The sequence below is a fragment of the Perognathus longimembris genome, chromosome 4, assembly GCF_023159225.1.
Source record: "Perognathus longimembris pacificus isolate PPM17 chromosome 4, ASM2315922v1, whole genome shotgun sequence".
NCBI classification, from domain to species: domain Eukaryota; kingdom Metazoa; phylum Chordata; class Mammalia; order Rodentia; family Heteromyidae; genus Perognathus; species Perognathus longimembris.
The window spans coordinates 1674235-1689268 of record NC_063164.1 but is presented as its reverse complement, the minus strand read 5'-3'; the positions used below and the strand labels follow the sequence as shown (position 1 = coordinate 1689268).

Below are 15034 nucleotides of genomic sequence, written 5' to 3'. Positions count from 1 at the left end.
ACACGGGAGAGAGGCCAGGCCAGCCCCCACTGAAATAAAAACACAGACAAGTATTGTAGGCACAGATATGGAGTCTGCTCTTCCCTCCAAAGAGAGCATAGTCGAGGGGCTGGGAATATGGCCTAGTGACAAGAGTGCTTGCCTTGTATACACGAAGCCCTGGGTTCGATTCCCCAGCACCACATATATAGAAAGTGGCCAGAATGGCGCGGTGGCTCAAGTGACAGAGTCCTAGCCTTGAGCTAAAAGAAGCCAGAGACAGTGCTCAGGCCCTGAGTTCAAGCCCCAGGACTGGCAAAAAGAAAAAAAAGAAAAAGGCCATGGTCCAAAGAGAGCATAGTCGAGTCCAGAGACAGCCAAGCAGACATTACATAAACCATGTGCAACATGCCACAGTAAAGTAGGACAGGCATGCTATTACCTTCTGTGTATCCATCCCACTTTGCAGGTACGAAAACTGAGGCACAGAAAAGCAGAGGAACCGGAAAAGGAGCGACAACAGAATCATTAGTGCATTCGTTTTCTGTGGCTGCCAGATGTACTATGTGACTACAAACTTAGTGAATAAATAGCATATATTTATTACCTTACCGTCCTAGCGGCCAGACTCTCAGGTGGATGTATGGAGGTAAGGCCAGGTGCCACAGGGCTGTTTCCAGTGAGGCTCTCAGAAATATTTCAAATGTTCCGGCTCAAAGAGGTCATCCCAGGCCTTACCTCTGGGTCCCTCCCATCTTCAAAGCCCACCTCTGCGTTCCACTCTGTCCTCACAGTTCTGCCCCCATCTCGGATGCTCTGCAGCACCCTCTGGGAGCCCGGACCCACCCAAGCCTGTCTGCAAAGCCCCTTCTGCCACACAGGGTGTCCGCTGAGGGTCAGACTCATGTTCCAGGAAAGAAGTGGGTACCGACCACGAGATCCCAGCAGTGGCCGGGTCAGTTTGGACACAGCTATTTGGATCCATGTATTAATGACAGAACGGGGGGCGAGGTGGCAGGCTCTGTGCATATTCTCATGACTTCAGTCAGGAGTACTTCGCATTCTACCCCTTTACACGTGGGAATTCAAGGGTTTCTTGGTAAATTTGCCATGGGGTACTGCCATAAATTCATTCTAGAATATTCTATCTCCTAATTTCTTCCTCCATGGCACACTGTAAATTAGAGTACTGAAAGCATGGCTCTCATGTTACACGTGGGTCAGAAAAGGGGAAGTCGGGAGTCCTGGGGGGACATGGTCTGGGGGTGAGCCGGAAACTGATATCAGGATGTCAAATCTGAGCTACCCCCTAAGCACCTAGAGCAGGTGCCAGCTCCAAGCCTAGTTCTGAGCTCAAGTAGACAGGAGGACACCAGTGAGATTCCCCACCACAGGAGGAGACAGCAGACACAGAAGCTGGACAAGGATTGGGCCTGGGGTATCCAGAGCTGAAAGGCCTAAGGGCCTAACCTGAGCAAGTGCAGCTAGGAGGAAGGGACAGGAGCATGGCAGCGGGACCAAGTGCTGGCCCTGAGAAGGTTGGTGAGTGGTACAAACCCTTGCAAAGGCAGTGTGGGGAATGGCTCATAAAGTCTGTTTGTGCTTTTGGTGCCCAACTTTATGGTTTTTTGTGGGGTTTTTTTTGGCTAGTCCTGGGGCTTGAACTCAGCACCTGAGCACTGTCCCTGGCTTCTTTTGCCCAAGGCTAGCACTCTACCACTTGAGCCACAGCGCTTCTTCCAGCCTTTTCTGTTTATGTGGTACTAAGGAATGGGACCCAGGGCTTCATGCGTGCTAGGCCAGCACTCTACCACTAGGCCACATTCCCAGTCCTTAAATATGTATTTTTAACACCCTAATTTGCTATACAAGTCAAATAGATACTCTGAAATATATATACACACACACTTATGTACATATACTTAAGTTTATATACCATATAGCTTGTAAATTTAAATTAGGATCATATTATGCAACGCTTCTTTCCCTAGGAATCACTGTGAACATTTCCTTCATCATTGAATATAAAAACAAATGTCAATGTTCATATACATATATATACAGTACATGTGTACACACACACACACACACACACACACACACACACACACACGTACTTAGACCAAAATCTTATTCAGGAACTCGAGTGAGATGTTCTCGTTCATCTTCCTAGAGGAAATGCTCTGTGGTATAGCACTTGACAACCCTGGGTTCTAATCCCAGTACCACCAAAACCTAAAATGAACTGTAAGATATCAATTTAAATAAGGGGAAAACGTCCTTAGTCTTATGCTTCACCAGTGCCAAGGATGTTCCCTAAGGCCTGGATGCCGTCGACCCTCTGGCTTGGGTGCTGCTAAGGATGGGCCTGTGTCCTCTGTCCTCCACCACTACCTAGTTCATTCATTTGTTCCTTCCTTCCCCGTCTTCCCTCCCTTCTTTTTTTTCTGCCTGTGTCCTATGTCCCCCACATCTACCAGGCTAACCTTCTAAAGGTGGGTATATCTATCTATCTATCTATCTATCCATCTATCCATCTATCTATCTATCTATCTATCTATCCATCCATTCATCCATCTACCTACCTACCTACCTATACTAATACTGGGGCTTGAACTCAGGGCCTGAGTGCTGTCTCTTAGCTTTTTTGCTCCAAGTCTAGAACTCTACCACCTGAGCCACAGCTGTACTTTGGAACCAGAACTCCGTGCTGACACTTTTGTTCACTGGCTAGCACTCTACCAACTCTGACTTATAGTTTGGTGTTTTGTTTTGTTTGCTTTTTTAAAGAGTTTCATCAACATTCCTTCCTGAACTGGCTTTGAATCATGATCCTCAGATCTCAGCCCCCTGAGCAGCTAGGATTACAGGTATGAAAGAATAGCACCCAGCTTTGCCTGGTTTTTAAAAATCTACATTGCGTGGTACAAACAATGGAATAGTTTCTTTTTTGACCCAAATACCCACTAGGAGCACAATTCACAATAAGCCCCGCCAGACCCTCAGAGGGTGGGCTGGTCCCTACTGGGAAGAGAAGTGTCCCCACAGGCCCTTAGCCCATGTGTGGATCCTGGAGAAAGGCTACTCTTGCTCCCCTGGCCTGATAGGGTAGCTTCCAGATCTGCACGCTGGGCTGTCTCCAGTGTTCAACCGTTTCTAAAGGGTCCAATGCCTGGTTTGGCTGAATAGAAATGAGTAGCAGAGGTCGTGTTTAAAGAAGACTTCCACAGCACCTTCCTCTTCCCCAGCCGGGGCCAGCGCCCATGAAGCATTCCCCTAGAGGAAGATCTCTCTGCCCACACCAAGCACACAGCTTCCCCAGCACACACCGGGGCTCAGGCTGTGGTTCCTGTCACCATGTGCAGGGTGCGGGAAGACACCCCCTGCGGGTTCAGAAGGGGGCACTGGCATGCGGCCTGACGCCACAGACAGGCGAGGGTCCCTAAGCTGGAGTGCCGCTCTGGCTCTCAAGGAGCTAGAAGACCTCCATCCCTCCAGGTTTGGGACCTGACCTTGTAAAAGCTGAAGGCTAATTTAACATTCCTTAGATTTCAAAAGGGAATCTGGGTAAAGAAATTTAATGAGTTCCTTTCATAGCATTCTCTGTAAAAAGAAAAAAAAATCAGTAACAGTGTTAAGGTTAATAAATCAATAAATGGCAGTCTAAGCATATTATTTATGTTACGAAGAGAGCTTCCAGAATTAAAAGTAACCGACAAGATCAGTAAGTGCTGAAGAGAAGAGACAGGAGAAAAGGCAGCGTGCTGTCTCATCAGTTACAGAAGCGTCAAAGGTGCCACCGCAAGAAACAAGCAGAGCAGAGAGACAGTCAGCTCTCGGCAGAGGGGAGGGCCTTCCAGCTCACAGGAGGAAAACCAAACTACACGTGCTGATGAAGAGGTGGTGAGAAAGCCAAACAGCACTAAGAACTGAGGAAGAGTATAAAAGCAAATGGAAATTTTAGAACCAAGTATGACAGTAGTATCACCAAATATAAATGAGATAGAGTCACATAAAAATGATCAGATTGGGTACAATATATTTGTCTCCAATGTAAAGTATGCAGAGATCCAGAACTCAGAGTGGAGGAGAGTTAAGTGGACACAAAAATAAACATAAGGTCAGATTATCAACACACAAAGGTAAAGTTCAAAGCAAACACTAAGGAGACACAGAGTCACCTTATAAGCATGAAATTTCCCATTTACAAAGAGAATATAATTGGCATAAGCGTATACCTCGGGGAGGGGGGGAGAAACAAGGATACAAAGAATGTAGGGAAAAAGAGAAATAATTTTAGATTTGAACCCATCCTTGTAGTCAAGACAGAACAATGAATAACTAGACAAGATACAGCCATGTAGAGGAGTTGAACAATACAGTTAATACTGCAGCTTACAAGCCCTCACTGAGCAATGACACAAGCCAAGTCCACATCAAGAGCATGGAAATTCCAAACCCACCGCTCGCTCTGATTCCTCTGAAGTGAGTCCTAGAGCAGCGGTGAGAGAGGCGGCGGGCTCTGGGTGTCTAGGAGGCGGTGGGGGCTCATGTCTCATGGATGACTGCTGAGTCTGGACTGGCTGCCTGGAGAGAAGGGGGCATCACGCGAGGCCACTGCCCATGCTCAGTGTCTGGGTAAACTCCCATATGTCCTAGACAGAGCGAGTCAGCCCGAGGCCCTGGCCAAAGGCTGGCACTGTTCTCTTGCACTTCCCAGGCCCTGGACCAATAAGCCAAAGCAAACGTCTCCCCGTTACAAATTCCCCAGCCTTAGGCATTCTGTTATAGCTTCAGGAAAAAACACCAAGGCACAAGCCAATGCCCAGACTGCAGCCTGTGGCTCATAGAAACTCATAAGAAAAACTCTTTCTCTCAAATAGTTGAAATTTCAGATGAAAAAGTAAAACTAGTAACAACTCATCATATATCAACAGTTTTAGGAATTGCCTAATTGTGTGGAGACAGCAATTCAGTCTTGGAAGAGTTGTGTGACACAAAAGATTAGATAAAAGAATGTACAAAATGAGACGGGGATGCAACTTGGTAGAGGATGTGCTTATTTCTCATGTGTGAGGGTCTGGGCTCAACCCTCAGGACCAAAGAGCAGAGTGAAAACAACAGGAAAGATGGAAGAACCTGGGGGTAACTGGCTAGTTTTAGCATTCACAATGTTATTTTGTGTACTCCTCTCCTCCTATCCTATGGAATAAAGTACCTCAACCTTAATTTAATAAGAGATAGGGAACACACCACTCATTTTCAAAACACAGGTTTTCCTGAGTGTGTAAGAGTCAGGATAGTCTCACAGGAAACTGCAAGGACATGGCAGAGGCTCCACACACCCAGTGCCCAGGAGTCCCCCTGGTTGAAACTCAGCACCACATGCTAATGCGACGTGCTGGCTATGCCGTGGCATCGCTCCAGCAAAACAGTGCAGAGGGTTTTCTGGTGGTCCTGGAGCTTGAGATTGGGGCTTCACGAGTGCTAGGCAGGCAGATGCTCTATGCCGTCAGCACTTTTTGCTCTGGTTACTGTTGAGATGGAGTCTCCCTTTTGGTCCGGGTAGAACTGGACAGAGAACTTCCTACTTTCAGTTCCTGGTACTGTAGCTAGGAGGACAAGCTGGGCACAACTATGCCCAGACTTTTCTCTTGAGATCAAGTCTGGTGAACGTTTTTGTCCAAGGTAGCCCTGAACCAGGGTGCTCCCATCCTAGTCTCTGGTGTAGCTGGGAGGACAGGTGCGAGTCACAGGCCGCTGGCTCTTGGCAGCCCCTTGACCGACCTCTCTCTACAATGAGTGACCCGTGGTAGGAATGGAGTGCAGAAAGCTGCTACTCACTCCATCCCATCACCCCCTCCCGGCACTGTCTTCAATGTTTCCTCTTTCTTCGGTTGCTGATGGCTCTATATTTAACGATGCGTGAATAAGAACATAGAACTTCCCCACTGCTCGAGGTGTTTCCTCCTATGCACGTCAGTGGGAAGATTCTTGCTTCTACTACGACAAGCACAACTAAGAGAAACAAGGAGTGGGGATAAGGCAGCTGTGGGGAGGGGAGGGGCGGGGACGCAGGGACACCACCGGTCTCCTCACACAGCCTAAGCAGAAAGGAAAGAGTCGCCAGCTCACAGCACAGCAGCGCAAGTTACTTGTAACTCAGGAGAGCCCTGGGACCAGCCACAGCTCTAACCACAAAGCTGCCCTCCATGCATGCTTGTTCCACAGGGCTAATCCAAACTGCAGGCCAGGTGGTAACACTCGCCTGTGGTCCCAGTTACTCACAGGAGAAGTAGATCTGAAGTCTGAAGATGGCTCCAGACAAAAGCAGGAGATAGAACCTGGGAAATAAAAGCAGAAAAGGCTGGGAAGTATAGCTCATGTGGCATACCACTTGCCTAGCACCTTGGAGCCGTGCGTTCAGTTAACCCTCAGTACTAAGACAAGCAAGAGAAGGGGAAGAAGGGAGAAGCCAGGGCGTGGGGCAATGTCCTGTCCCTGGAATCTCCTTGTGTGACAGGGAAGGCAGGCCCCTGCCCCAGGCCATGCCCCTCCTTGTGTTCCCCCAGTACCTCCTCCAGCTGCCTTTCCAACTGAAGACTGACCATTCCCACAGGTGCCAACGTTCTCAGGGATTCCGTTCAATGTGTCATGAACTCCACTCTCACTTGCGGCCGAGGCTGCCGTTGACGAGGAGCTGCTTTTATAGGGGGCACTCAGGCACACGCTCCTGAAGCGACTGCACATGCACAAGGTGGCTTTCGAGGATCTTTCCGGAGCATGAGCTGGTCAACAAGCATGCCCCGGGTGTGCTCGTGGCTCAAGTGTAGCTCCTGTGCATCCCGCCCAGAATGGCGCTGAACTCATGCTCAAGGAGCCCTTCCGCTTGAGGCTTGAAGGGACGCCTCTCCACAAACATCCCACTCTACGATGTTTCCACGGAAGTCGCTCTGCTATTTCCTCCACACTGGCCATACCAGCAAGAGTCCATCTAGAAGTAGCCGACCATTGGAGCTCCTTTACTCTGTGGCTCAACAATGGAGCCAGAGTTGGAACTTTCCTCCTGACTATCTCCCAAACTCACTAAAAACTACTTTTAACGTTTTCAATTTGTTGTCTGTCTCCCAAGCAGGAAATCCTCCTTTTGGATGTATAGTATTTGCAAACACAAATAGACTAGAAGTGTAAATATATTAGAACTAGGGATGCAGTTGAAAATTTGGCTTTCAAAGAAGTATACCAATATACTTCCTGTTGACTATAAATAGAACTAGGCCATATCTCACCAAAAAATGGAGAAATGTGCTCTGAGTCCCTACATGTAAGTGCACCTATGAAGATAAACAGGACTTACAGAAACATGTGAGGAACAGAGAAATCCACCTAAGACTTTTACTGTGCTCCTGGGAAGACTATGCAATTACAATCAAAGGCAAGAAGAAAAGGAAAATAGCAACATCAAAACTAATGTTTTATTTTTGAGCACTTATCTCTTCTAGTTTTCATAACTGTGCTGCCACAGGTGAAAATCACAGGTTGAAGAGCTAAGTGGAGAGTAGGAATAGGGCATCCCAGAGGTGCTAACACCTGGATTCAGGCCCAGCCCTGGCATCTGGAATGACCCTCTTCCAACGCTGCAGTCTACCTCTCTTACCTGCTCACACCAGCATAAATCTCAAGCCACTCTCTGAAAGCAACTTGATTACCTTAAACTCAATGGATAAAAAAAAATCAGAAAATTAAAAATAGTTTCAGTGGTCTGGGAAGACTACAGAACTCATCTACAATTGTCCCTGCCATTCCGGTTACGCAAGGTCAAGTTTACATAAGGTCCATTTCAGAATTTCCTTCTTAGCAACCTCCAAACATTTGGTTAAGTATTTCACCTAACAGCTGGGCCACAGTCAGAATCACTATTACCTAATACTAACAGTTGAAATAATTTAAAAATAGACGCGTCTTGCACTTGGCAGGAGGAACGCAGAGAGGTAGGCTGAAGGCTGCACTGATGGGTGTGAGGCCTCCTCCAGGGGGGCCAGCAGCTGCCCCGTTCCTACCCAGGGTTCCTGGAAACCATCGCCACCCAACGGGTCCAGAGCAGAATGCAACGTCCTTCAAGGGCTCCTGAGGTTACCATGGATGGGAACAGGCTAAGAGGCAGATGTTAGCATCTAGAGGAAGCTCCGGGAGAGCCTGTTAGAAGCCAGCCGCTTGACACCTCTGTGACCTTGGGAAGCCATTGGCCTACAGCCTATTTCTTCACCTGTACCTGTGGGGTAATTCCCCAGAGAATGCATGGCACTGACATGAGGCACCCTGATTAATGATGGGCAGCACAGCGGTGTCCACATCACTGCCACTGTTGTCACTTAGCAGCCTGAGCGGTGACCTGGACGAGTCCTGGTGACAACTGTGACTGTGGCGCCTGCTGCCTCCTGTGAGAACACTCCCAGGGACCTCGGGGCACCTCCACCCCACCCACCGCCAAAGCCATATTGCCTAGGAGCCTGGTAAGGCCCTGGGTGATGGTAAAATCACGTGGCCCACTTCCTCTCCTCTGCCGCCTGCCAGCTGGCCCAGAGCACCTACCTGCAGGGGCAGGGGCGGGCATTCCAGCCACTGATCTCCCCCTCCCCCGCCCCTCTCCTCCCCTGAACGACCAGCCTCTCAAGGAAGCCCGCTCTGCCCATTCCCTATAAGACCCTAGCTCTCCCCACTTCCGCCTGCTTTCCCTGCCTAGTCCTCGCTGCCCAAGACGCAGCTCTCTCCTCCTCTCGGCACAGCGTAGCCCCACACTGTCTCCATCCTAAATGCATAGACCCCAGCAGCCAAAGACAGTGTCTGGCCACAAGCAGGAATGAGCGAACCAGTGAGTCTGATGACTTCCTGGGCCACTCTCTTCAAAGATCCCTTTATCCTAGCCAACTTGCCTCCTCCACAGCACGAGGGGTTTGACCTCTTCCTCCACATGCCTGGCTGACCAAGCTTGCCCAATGACTAGAGGATGCACAATCTTCCCAGACGCACAGCGAAGGCTCAGAACACCCACCATAGGCAGGTCTCAGCAGAATCACAGGATCCAGGATTTCTAACTATGATGCCAAAGTCAGAAACCAGTAATAAAAGGTTTACTTATAAAACTCAAGTCTTTGAGACTTCAAAACACCTCTAAGTACCCTCGTTTTGAAAGATCCAGAATACAAATTTCATAACTCTCTTGAGAAGTGTTAATACTTCACAAAGTATTAATGCAATATGCTTTATAAATTAAATATTGCAAACTGTAACTTATAGAAAGCAACTTTATCTCTACGCAGAGGGAAGGTTTTAACCTTAAGGTTTATACTAAAAAGGAAGAATAAAGAAGGTAACACAGAGTTGGAACTGGGAACACACACACACACCACCACCACCACCACCACCACCACCACCACCACCCCCACCCCCACCCCCAGGGAAGCTGAGGCTGCTTTGATCTAACTCCTCCCACCCAAATCTGCACTTTCTCGGGTCCCTTGCTCAGCTCTAAGGTGCAGCTGGGGTAGAACAGCTGGAGAGAGTACCAAGGCTTGGATTTCACAGGTAAGGGGGGAAGAGCAAGGTCAGCAAAGTGCAGAAGCCCGCACTGAGTCTGTAGCTGCTGGTCAGGAGAGCTTCAGGGGGCTGGAGGGTGGGATGAGCAGCTCCTGACCCCCAGGTTCCTTACCAACTTAGCGGGGCCAATGCCCTACTGCGGGAGCCATGTCCCTGTAGCCCAAAGGAAAACCCTTGGCCTGTGCCCTGCTGGCTGCCTGTCACAGAACAGAGTGTGGGCCAAGGAGATCTGTGTTGGGTCCTATTAAGTGCATCTGCGGGAGCACATGGCGGTAAGGACAGCGTGCCTGCGTGGGCTGTGAGGTTTAGAAACAGAACTTCCCTTAAAGCCAGCACCTGCCCTCTACAAGATGGTGGATGGGGAAACACTGCGTGGGACTCCAACGTGGTCACTGGCAACCAGGCCATTTGGCCTGGGCCAGTGACATGGAGATAGGTGAGGGATAACAAACTCTCACGGCTCATCTCTGGGTCTACTGTAGACTCAAAAACCTTCAGGTGCCTAAGGGAAACTGGTGACAAAAGAAAAAGAAAGTGCGGGATGACGGCAGGCTGTCTGGATTCCACCCTGTATGCTAGTTCTTCTGCTCTTGACACTTCGGAAACACAGGCTAAGCTGCAAAGCCTCCATTCACTCCCTTCACCACCTGTACCCTTCCCATAGCTGTAAATGCTTATGGGAACTACAGCACAGTTCTCCATCTCACGAATGGACACAGACCTGGGGCCCACGACTAAGGCTGTAAAATTGACAATCAGCAGCTGCCAAGGTCCCTGAGACTGTGACAGTTTTGAAGCACTCCAAGAGCACAGGGCTGGGCACCAACTAGACGGAGAGCTGCCTGCCTGCACACCACCTATCCCTGCGGGGGCCACGGAGCCCTCGTGACCTCAGGCTGCCAAGCAACAATGCAGGGGTACAGGTGGACTTTTCATCTTCCTCCCTTAGCATTGGCACGGCAGTGGTGAAAGAACAGAGCTGGGAATGAATGAGGCTGGAGGCAGAGACCACAGGCACCCAGAGTGGCGAGGGGCAGCTGTTAGGTGAGGAATGAATGGGTAGAGGACACATGTAGTTCACAGGCTCCCTGAGATCTCACTAACGTGGTAGGATCGTTGTTTACAAAACCACAACAACACTGGCACAGATAAGATAAGCAGGAGACGAAATGATGAGGACACCACAGAGCGAGAACGTGGACGAGGGCTGGGAACCCACCTCCTGGGATGCCAGCAGACGGGCTCACGGGCAAGTGGTGGCCAAGGGCATCACAGTGTGGTTCCCACTACACAGCCCTCAGGGGCACAGGCCTGGCAGTGCCGGAAGCCTAAGGGAAGGCGGAGGCGGGCCCAAAGAAGGACACTGAGTGTCTGTGCAGGGAGCACGGGTGCCGGGCTCCCCTCACCCAAGCACCGGGCAGGATCCCGACTCCCCTTCGTGAGGAGGAGAGGGTGGGAGAGGGGCGCAGGACTGCGCTTTGTGGAGGCTTCGAGGTGCCCTAGGCTTCTCCTCCAGGGTGGGGACACCTTGCGTCTGGCCTGCGTGAATCTATAGGGGCCAAGCAGGTGCAGGAACCCAGTTGTCGGCACCAGCCAGAGGTCCCAAACGTCAACTCTCCTAAGGAAGAGCTGGCAATGGGTTTCTGAGACATCACAGACAAGACAGAGCTCAGACAAGCCCTAGAGGAAAACCAGTGCCATGTCCCCAGAGAGAGGGGAAAGCACACTCCAAAGTGTCCAACATGAACACCGGGAGTGACAAAAATGTCCTGAGCAGCCAAACAGGAAACTAAGCCTCGGAGAACACCACAGAGCTGCGAGCCTCAGCTACCCTGAAGATCCAACTCACATGCAACTGTGCCAAGCCCTGCCCTTCAGCTGAGGCCAGCGGCGACAGGTAAGAAGCCGTCAACAGGACGCCCTTCTCCGAGTCCCTCCTCAGGTGTCCCGGGCCTTCCCCGGCCGCCTGTGTCACTCCGCGTGGGCCCTGGGCCTCTCCCTGGGCCTTCCCTGGACGCCCTGAGCCCTTCTCCGAGTCCCTCCTCAGGTGTCCTGGGCCTTCCCCGGCCGCCTGTGTCACTCCGCGTGGGCCCTGGGCCTCTCCCTGGGCCGTCCCTGGACGCCCTGGGCCGCTCACCACTGGGTGCCCTGAGACCTTCCTGACTGGCCTCACTCACTAAGAAACCTCTCCCTTCAAAAGCACGTCAGTGAGGTCTCTCACGTCAACCGTTATTCCACCCGAGACTATTGCTTCTAGAGACATCCTCACAAGGGCTATGGGCTGGGGCAGAGTGCTTGCTGCGCTCCTGGGTTCAATCCCCAGCATAGCAAAGCCGTTCTAAATGAAAATAAAAATTTTAATTATAAACCAGCTCTATCATAAAAGAGAGAAGATACACACCCCTCTGCCTACTGTTCCATAAGTCATACATGACGTTACTATTGTCCTGTATTAGCCTCGCCTTGCCTTACTGTATTGAGGAAAAGCAATGAGCTGCTAGGGCTGAGGCGGTGCCTTTCCACACTGCCTGGAGGCGGCAGGCAGCCTGTGGACAGGGACCTGGCACGGAGGCAGAACCAGTGTGGGCATGGTGGCTGACGGTGGTAGGACGTCAAAAACCAGTGCTGTCCCCAGTGCAGTAACCTCACAGTCCAGAGACAGGCAGAAGAGGAGGTACGGGAAACTGAGGACACGGGACCAGGCGGAACAACGACCCTCTGGGAGTCAGGTGCAGGGTCGCATACCTAAGAGCAGCGCACATCCTAGGCAAGCACACTCCCACTGAGCTATACCCAGCCCTAAGAATTTCAAAGCAACGGGGAAACAATACAGAAATACAGGAAAGCCTTATGTGCGTATAAGTGGGAATTTGAAGAGATGGGAATTAATCTAAAACCAATAGCATTTTCCCTTAGTACAAACTTTTCTGACAAAGGGCATATTTTGGTCAAAGTTTTACTTTAAGATGGCATGCAAACATGATACAGATAATGCTTTATTTCCAGTGAAAATTTACTAGGACTAAGAGTATTTAAAAAGAGTCACAATTGAGAAAAATTGCTTTGAGAACACCATTGTTCACAACCAAGAATGGTCAAGGACTGAGACCAGACCAGCAATGGAGGCCTCTCCTATTCAAATACACAAGAAGTGTCTCTCTCCAAATGACCAAACTCTCATGGCAAATGCAAGTTATTCCTCATGAAGGTGTGTGCATATAGATGCGTTGTGTGTACAGGTGTGCATGTACGTGTGTGTGCATACGTATTATACTTTCAAACTTTCAAGTATCAAAGGAATAGGTAAGATTCAATTCAACTGTCAGGAAGTGAACAAGAGCAGATGGCGAGTGGCATAAAAATACACCAAAAAAAAAAAAAAAAAGTTTCTACTCCCATTCAAGAAAAATGTAGCTTCCAAGAACGTCCCTATGGATTTTCAAAGGACTCCCGCCCTGAGGCTGCTGCTCCTCCGAGGCGTTTCGCACTGGCTTGAAACGTGCCCTCTTAGACCAAGGCCAGCGCCAGGCTCCGCGGGGATGGGGTGTCGCACACCTCCGGCCCCCGTGCTCACACGAGCGCACAGCCTGGCGACAGGGAAGGTGAGTGAGGCGCGCGGGGGCGCCCTGCTGCGGGCGCCCTTCCCCCGTCCTCCCGACACCCCACCCCCGCTAGGTGCTTCCTCCCAGAGGCAGGGGAGGAGGTTAACAGCCACGGGAAGCATCCGGCTCCTGAGCCGCCAGGCTACGCTGCATCCCACACGACCTTCGGTGCGGATCAACGTGACGGGGAGAGAACATCTGTGGAAGAACTACTACAAAGCTGACGCACAGATTTGATCCCAGTGAGGACTCTGCAGGGAGGCGCTATCAACTCTGACTGAGAAAGAGAAGAAAGCAAACCTGAGCGACTGAGCAGCCCCCCTGACTCGCACACCACGGCAGCAGAGCCAGGACGCAGCTCTACTCTGCCATCACCGAAGGCCACAGCCGGTCCCTGCACGAGGCTGCAGAGTGCGTGACCATCGCCAAAAACAGAATGTAAGGCCTATCTTTTCTGGCTCACTAGAAAGCAGACACATTTAGCATCTTTTCATAGGCCATCAAGCCTTCTGAAAAGCCCTCTTACTTCAGTCTACCCTGGCAAACACCAGGAAGCCATCTGCAAAGGCCCAGGCTATGTGGAGATTCATTGTAAACAAATGAACACAGGCAAACTGAACCTAGCAAGAAGTAAAGACAAAACTGCTTACGTGAGCCAATTTTTTGGGGGGAGGGGGGAGGAGAGGAGGTGGTTCATGAGGCTTGAACTCTGGACCGGGCCCTGTCCCTGGGCTCTGCTCAAGGATAGTGCTCTGCCACTTTGAGCCACAGTGTCAGTTCTGATTTTCTGGTGGTTAACTGCACATACGCGTCTCACGGACCGTCCTGCCCACGCTGGCTTTGAACTGTGATCCTCGGAGCTCAGCCTCCCGAGTAGCTGGGATGAGGGGTGAGCCACAGGCACCGGCTGTGCCATGTTTTTTAAATGGAGCGTCTTTATGTAGTATTTCGGGTTCCCTCAACCCTGAGCTTAGGCCCTGCGGTAGGAGGCAGCCAGCTCCTGGCTAAGAGGGAGTGGAGGGGTAGATTCCAGGCCCCAAGACACAGCTAGAGCTCTGCCAAAAGGGACCCTCGGCTGACATCCGAGGATCACCGGGTCAAGACCCCTGTGTTTGGAACAGCCAGCTGGCTTTATTACTCTTCTTTTCAAGGGAGATGGGAAGGGCAAGGCCAGCAGCAGTCTGGGGCTGAGCGGAAGCAGGCAGCTGCACAGGGCGGGAGGGAGAATGGGATAAACTTGAAGGGGCAAAGAGCAGAGACAAGGCCTCTAGCTAGGGTGGTGGCAGGGCACAACACATACGGGATGGAAGCAGGACTTCATACAGCCCCTCACCTGCGGGCAGGAGACCCACACTCAGAGTGAAGGCCTAGAATGTTCAACATGGAAAGGAGTTTTACAGAGAACTAAAACGGAAAAGGACTGCATTGCTTAAAGACTTGGAAAATAGAGTGCTTTGAAGCTAACATTTTGAAATATCATCTAAATAATGAGATTTATGACAATCAATACTGCTGCTAAAACACAAGGTGCTGGAAGACACTGTCTTGGAGTCATTATTACCTGGGCAGACTTGCCGAGCCAGAGGCCTCTCATGGCCTTGAGCCTGGTGTCTCTAGCTCTGCCACACCACTGTTTAAGGCCTGGCCCCTGCTGTATGCACTCAAACCCAGCACTCTTTCCCACAAACCTTCACCAGGCCAGGGTCGGCCCTACCCCTAAAACAAGTGGCTGATTCCTCCAGAAGGAGCACCCCTTCCCGAGAATGCTGCAGGATTCCTTGCCACTCACTGTCCATTTCATCTTCAAAAGGAAGGCCACTTTGACTCCAAAACAAAAGGCACCCAAACACAAGAAC

General features: G+C 50.6%; 1 protein-coding gene across 12 annotated transcripts in view; it reads right to left on the bottom strand.

The window, feature by feature from the left end:
• The window catches only part of Hdac4 (histone deacetylase 4), a 220496-nt gene that overhangs the window by 92161 nt on the left and 113301 nt on the right, over positions 1 to 15034 (bottom strand). The window lies entirely within an intron of this gene.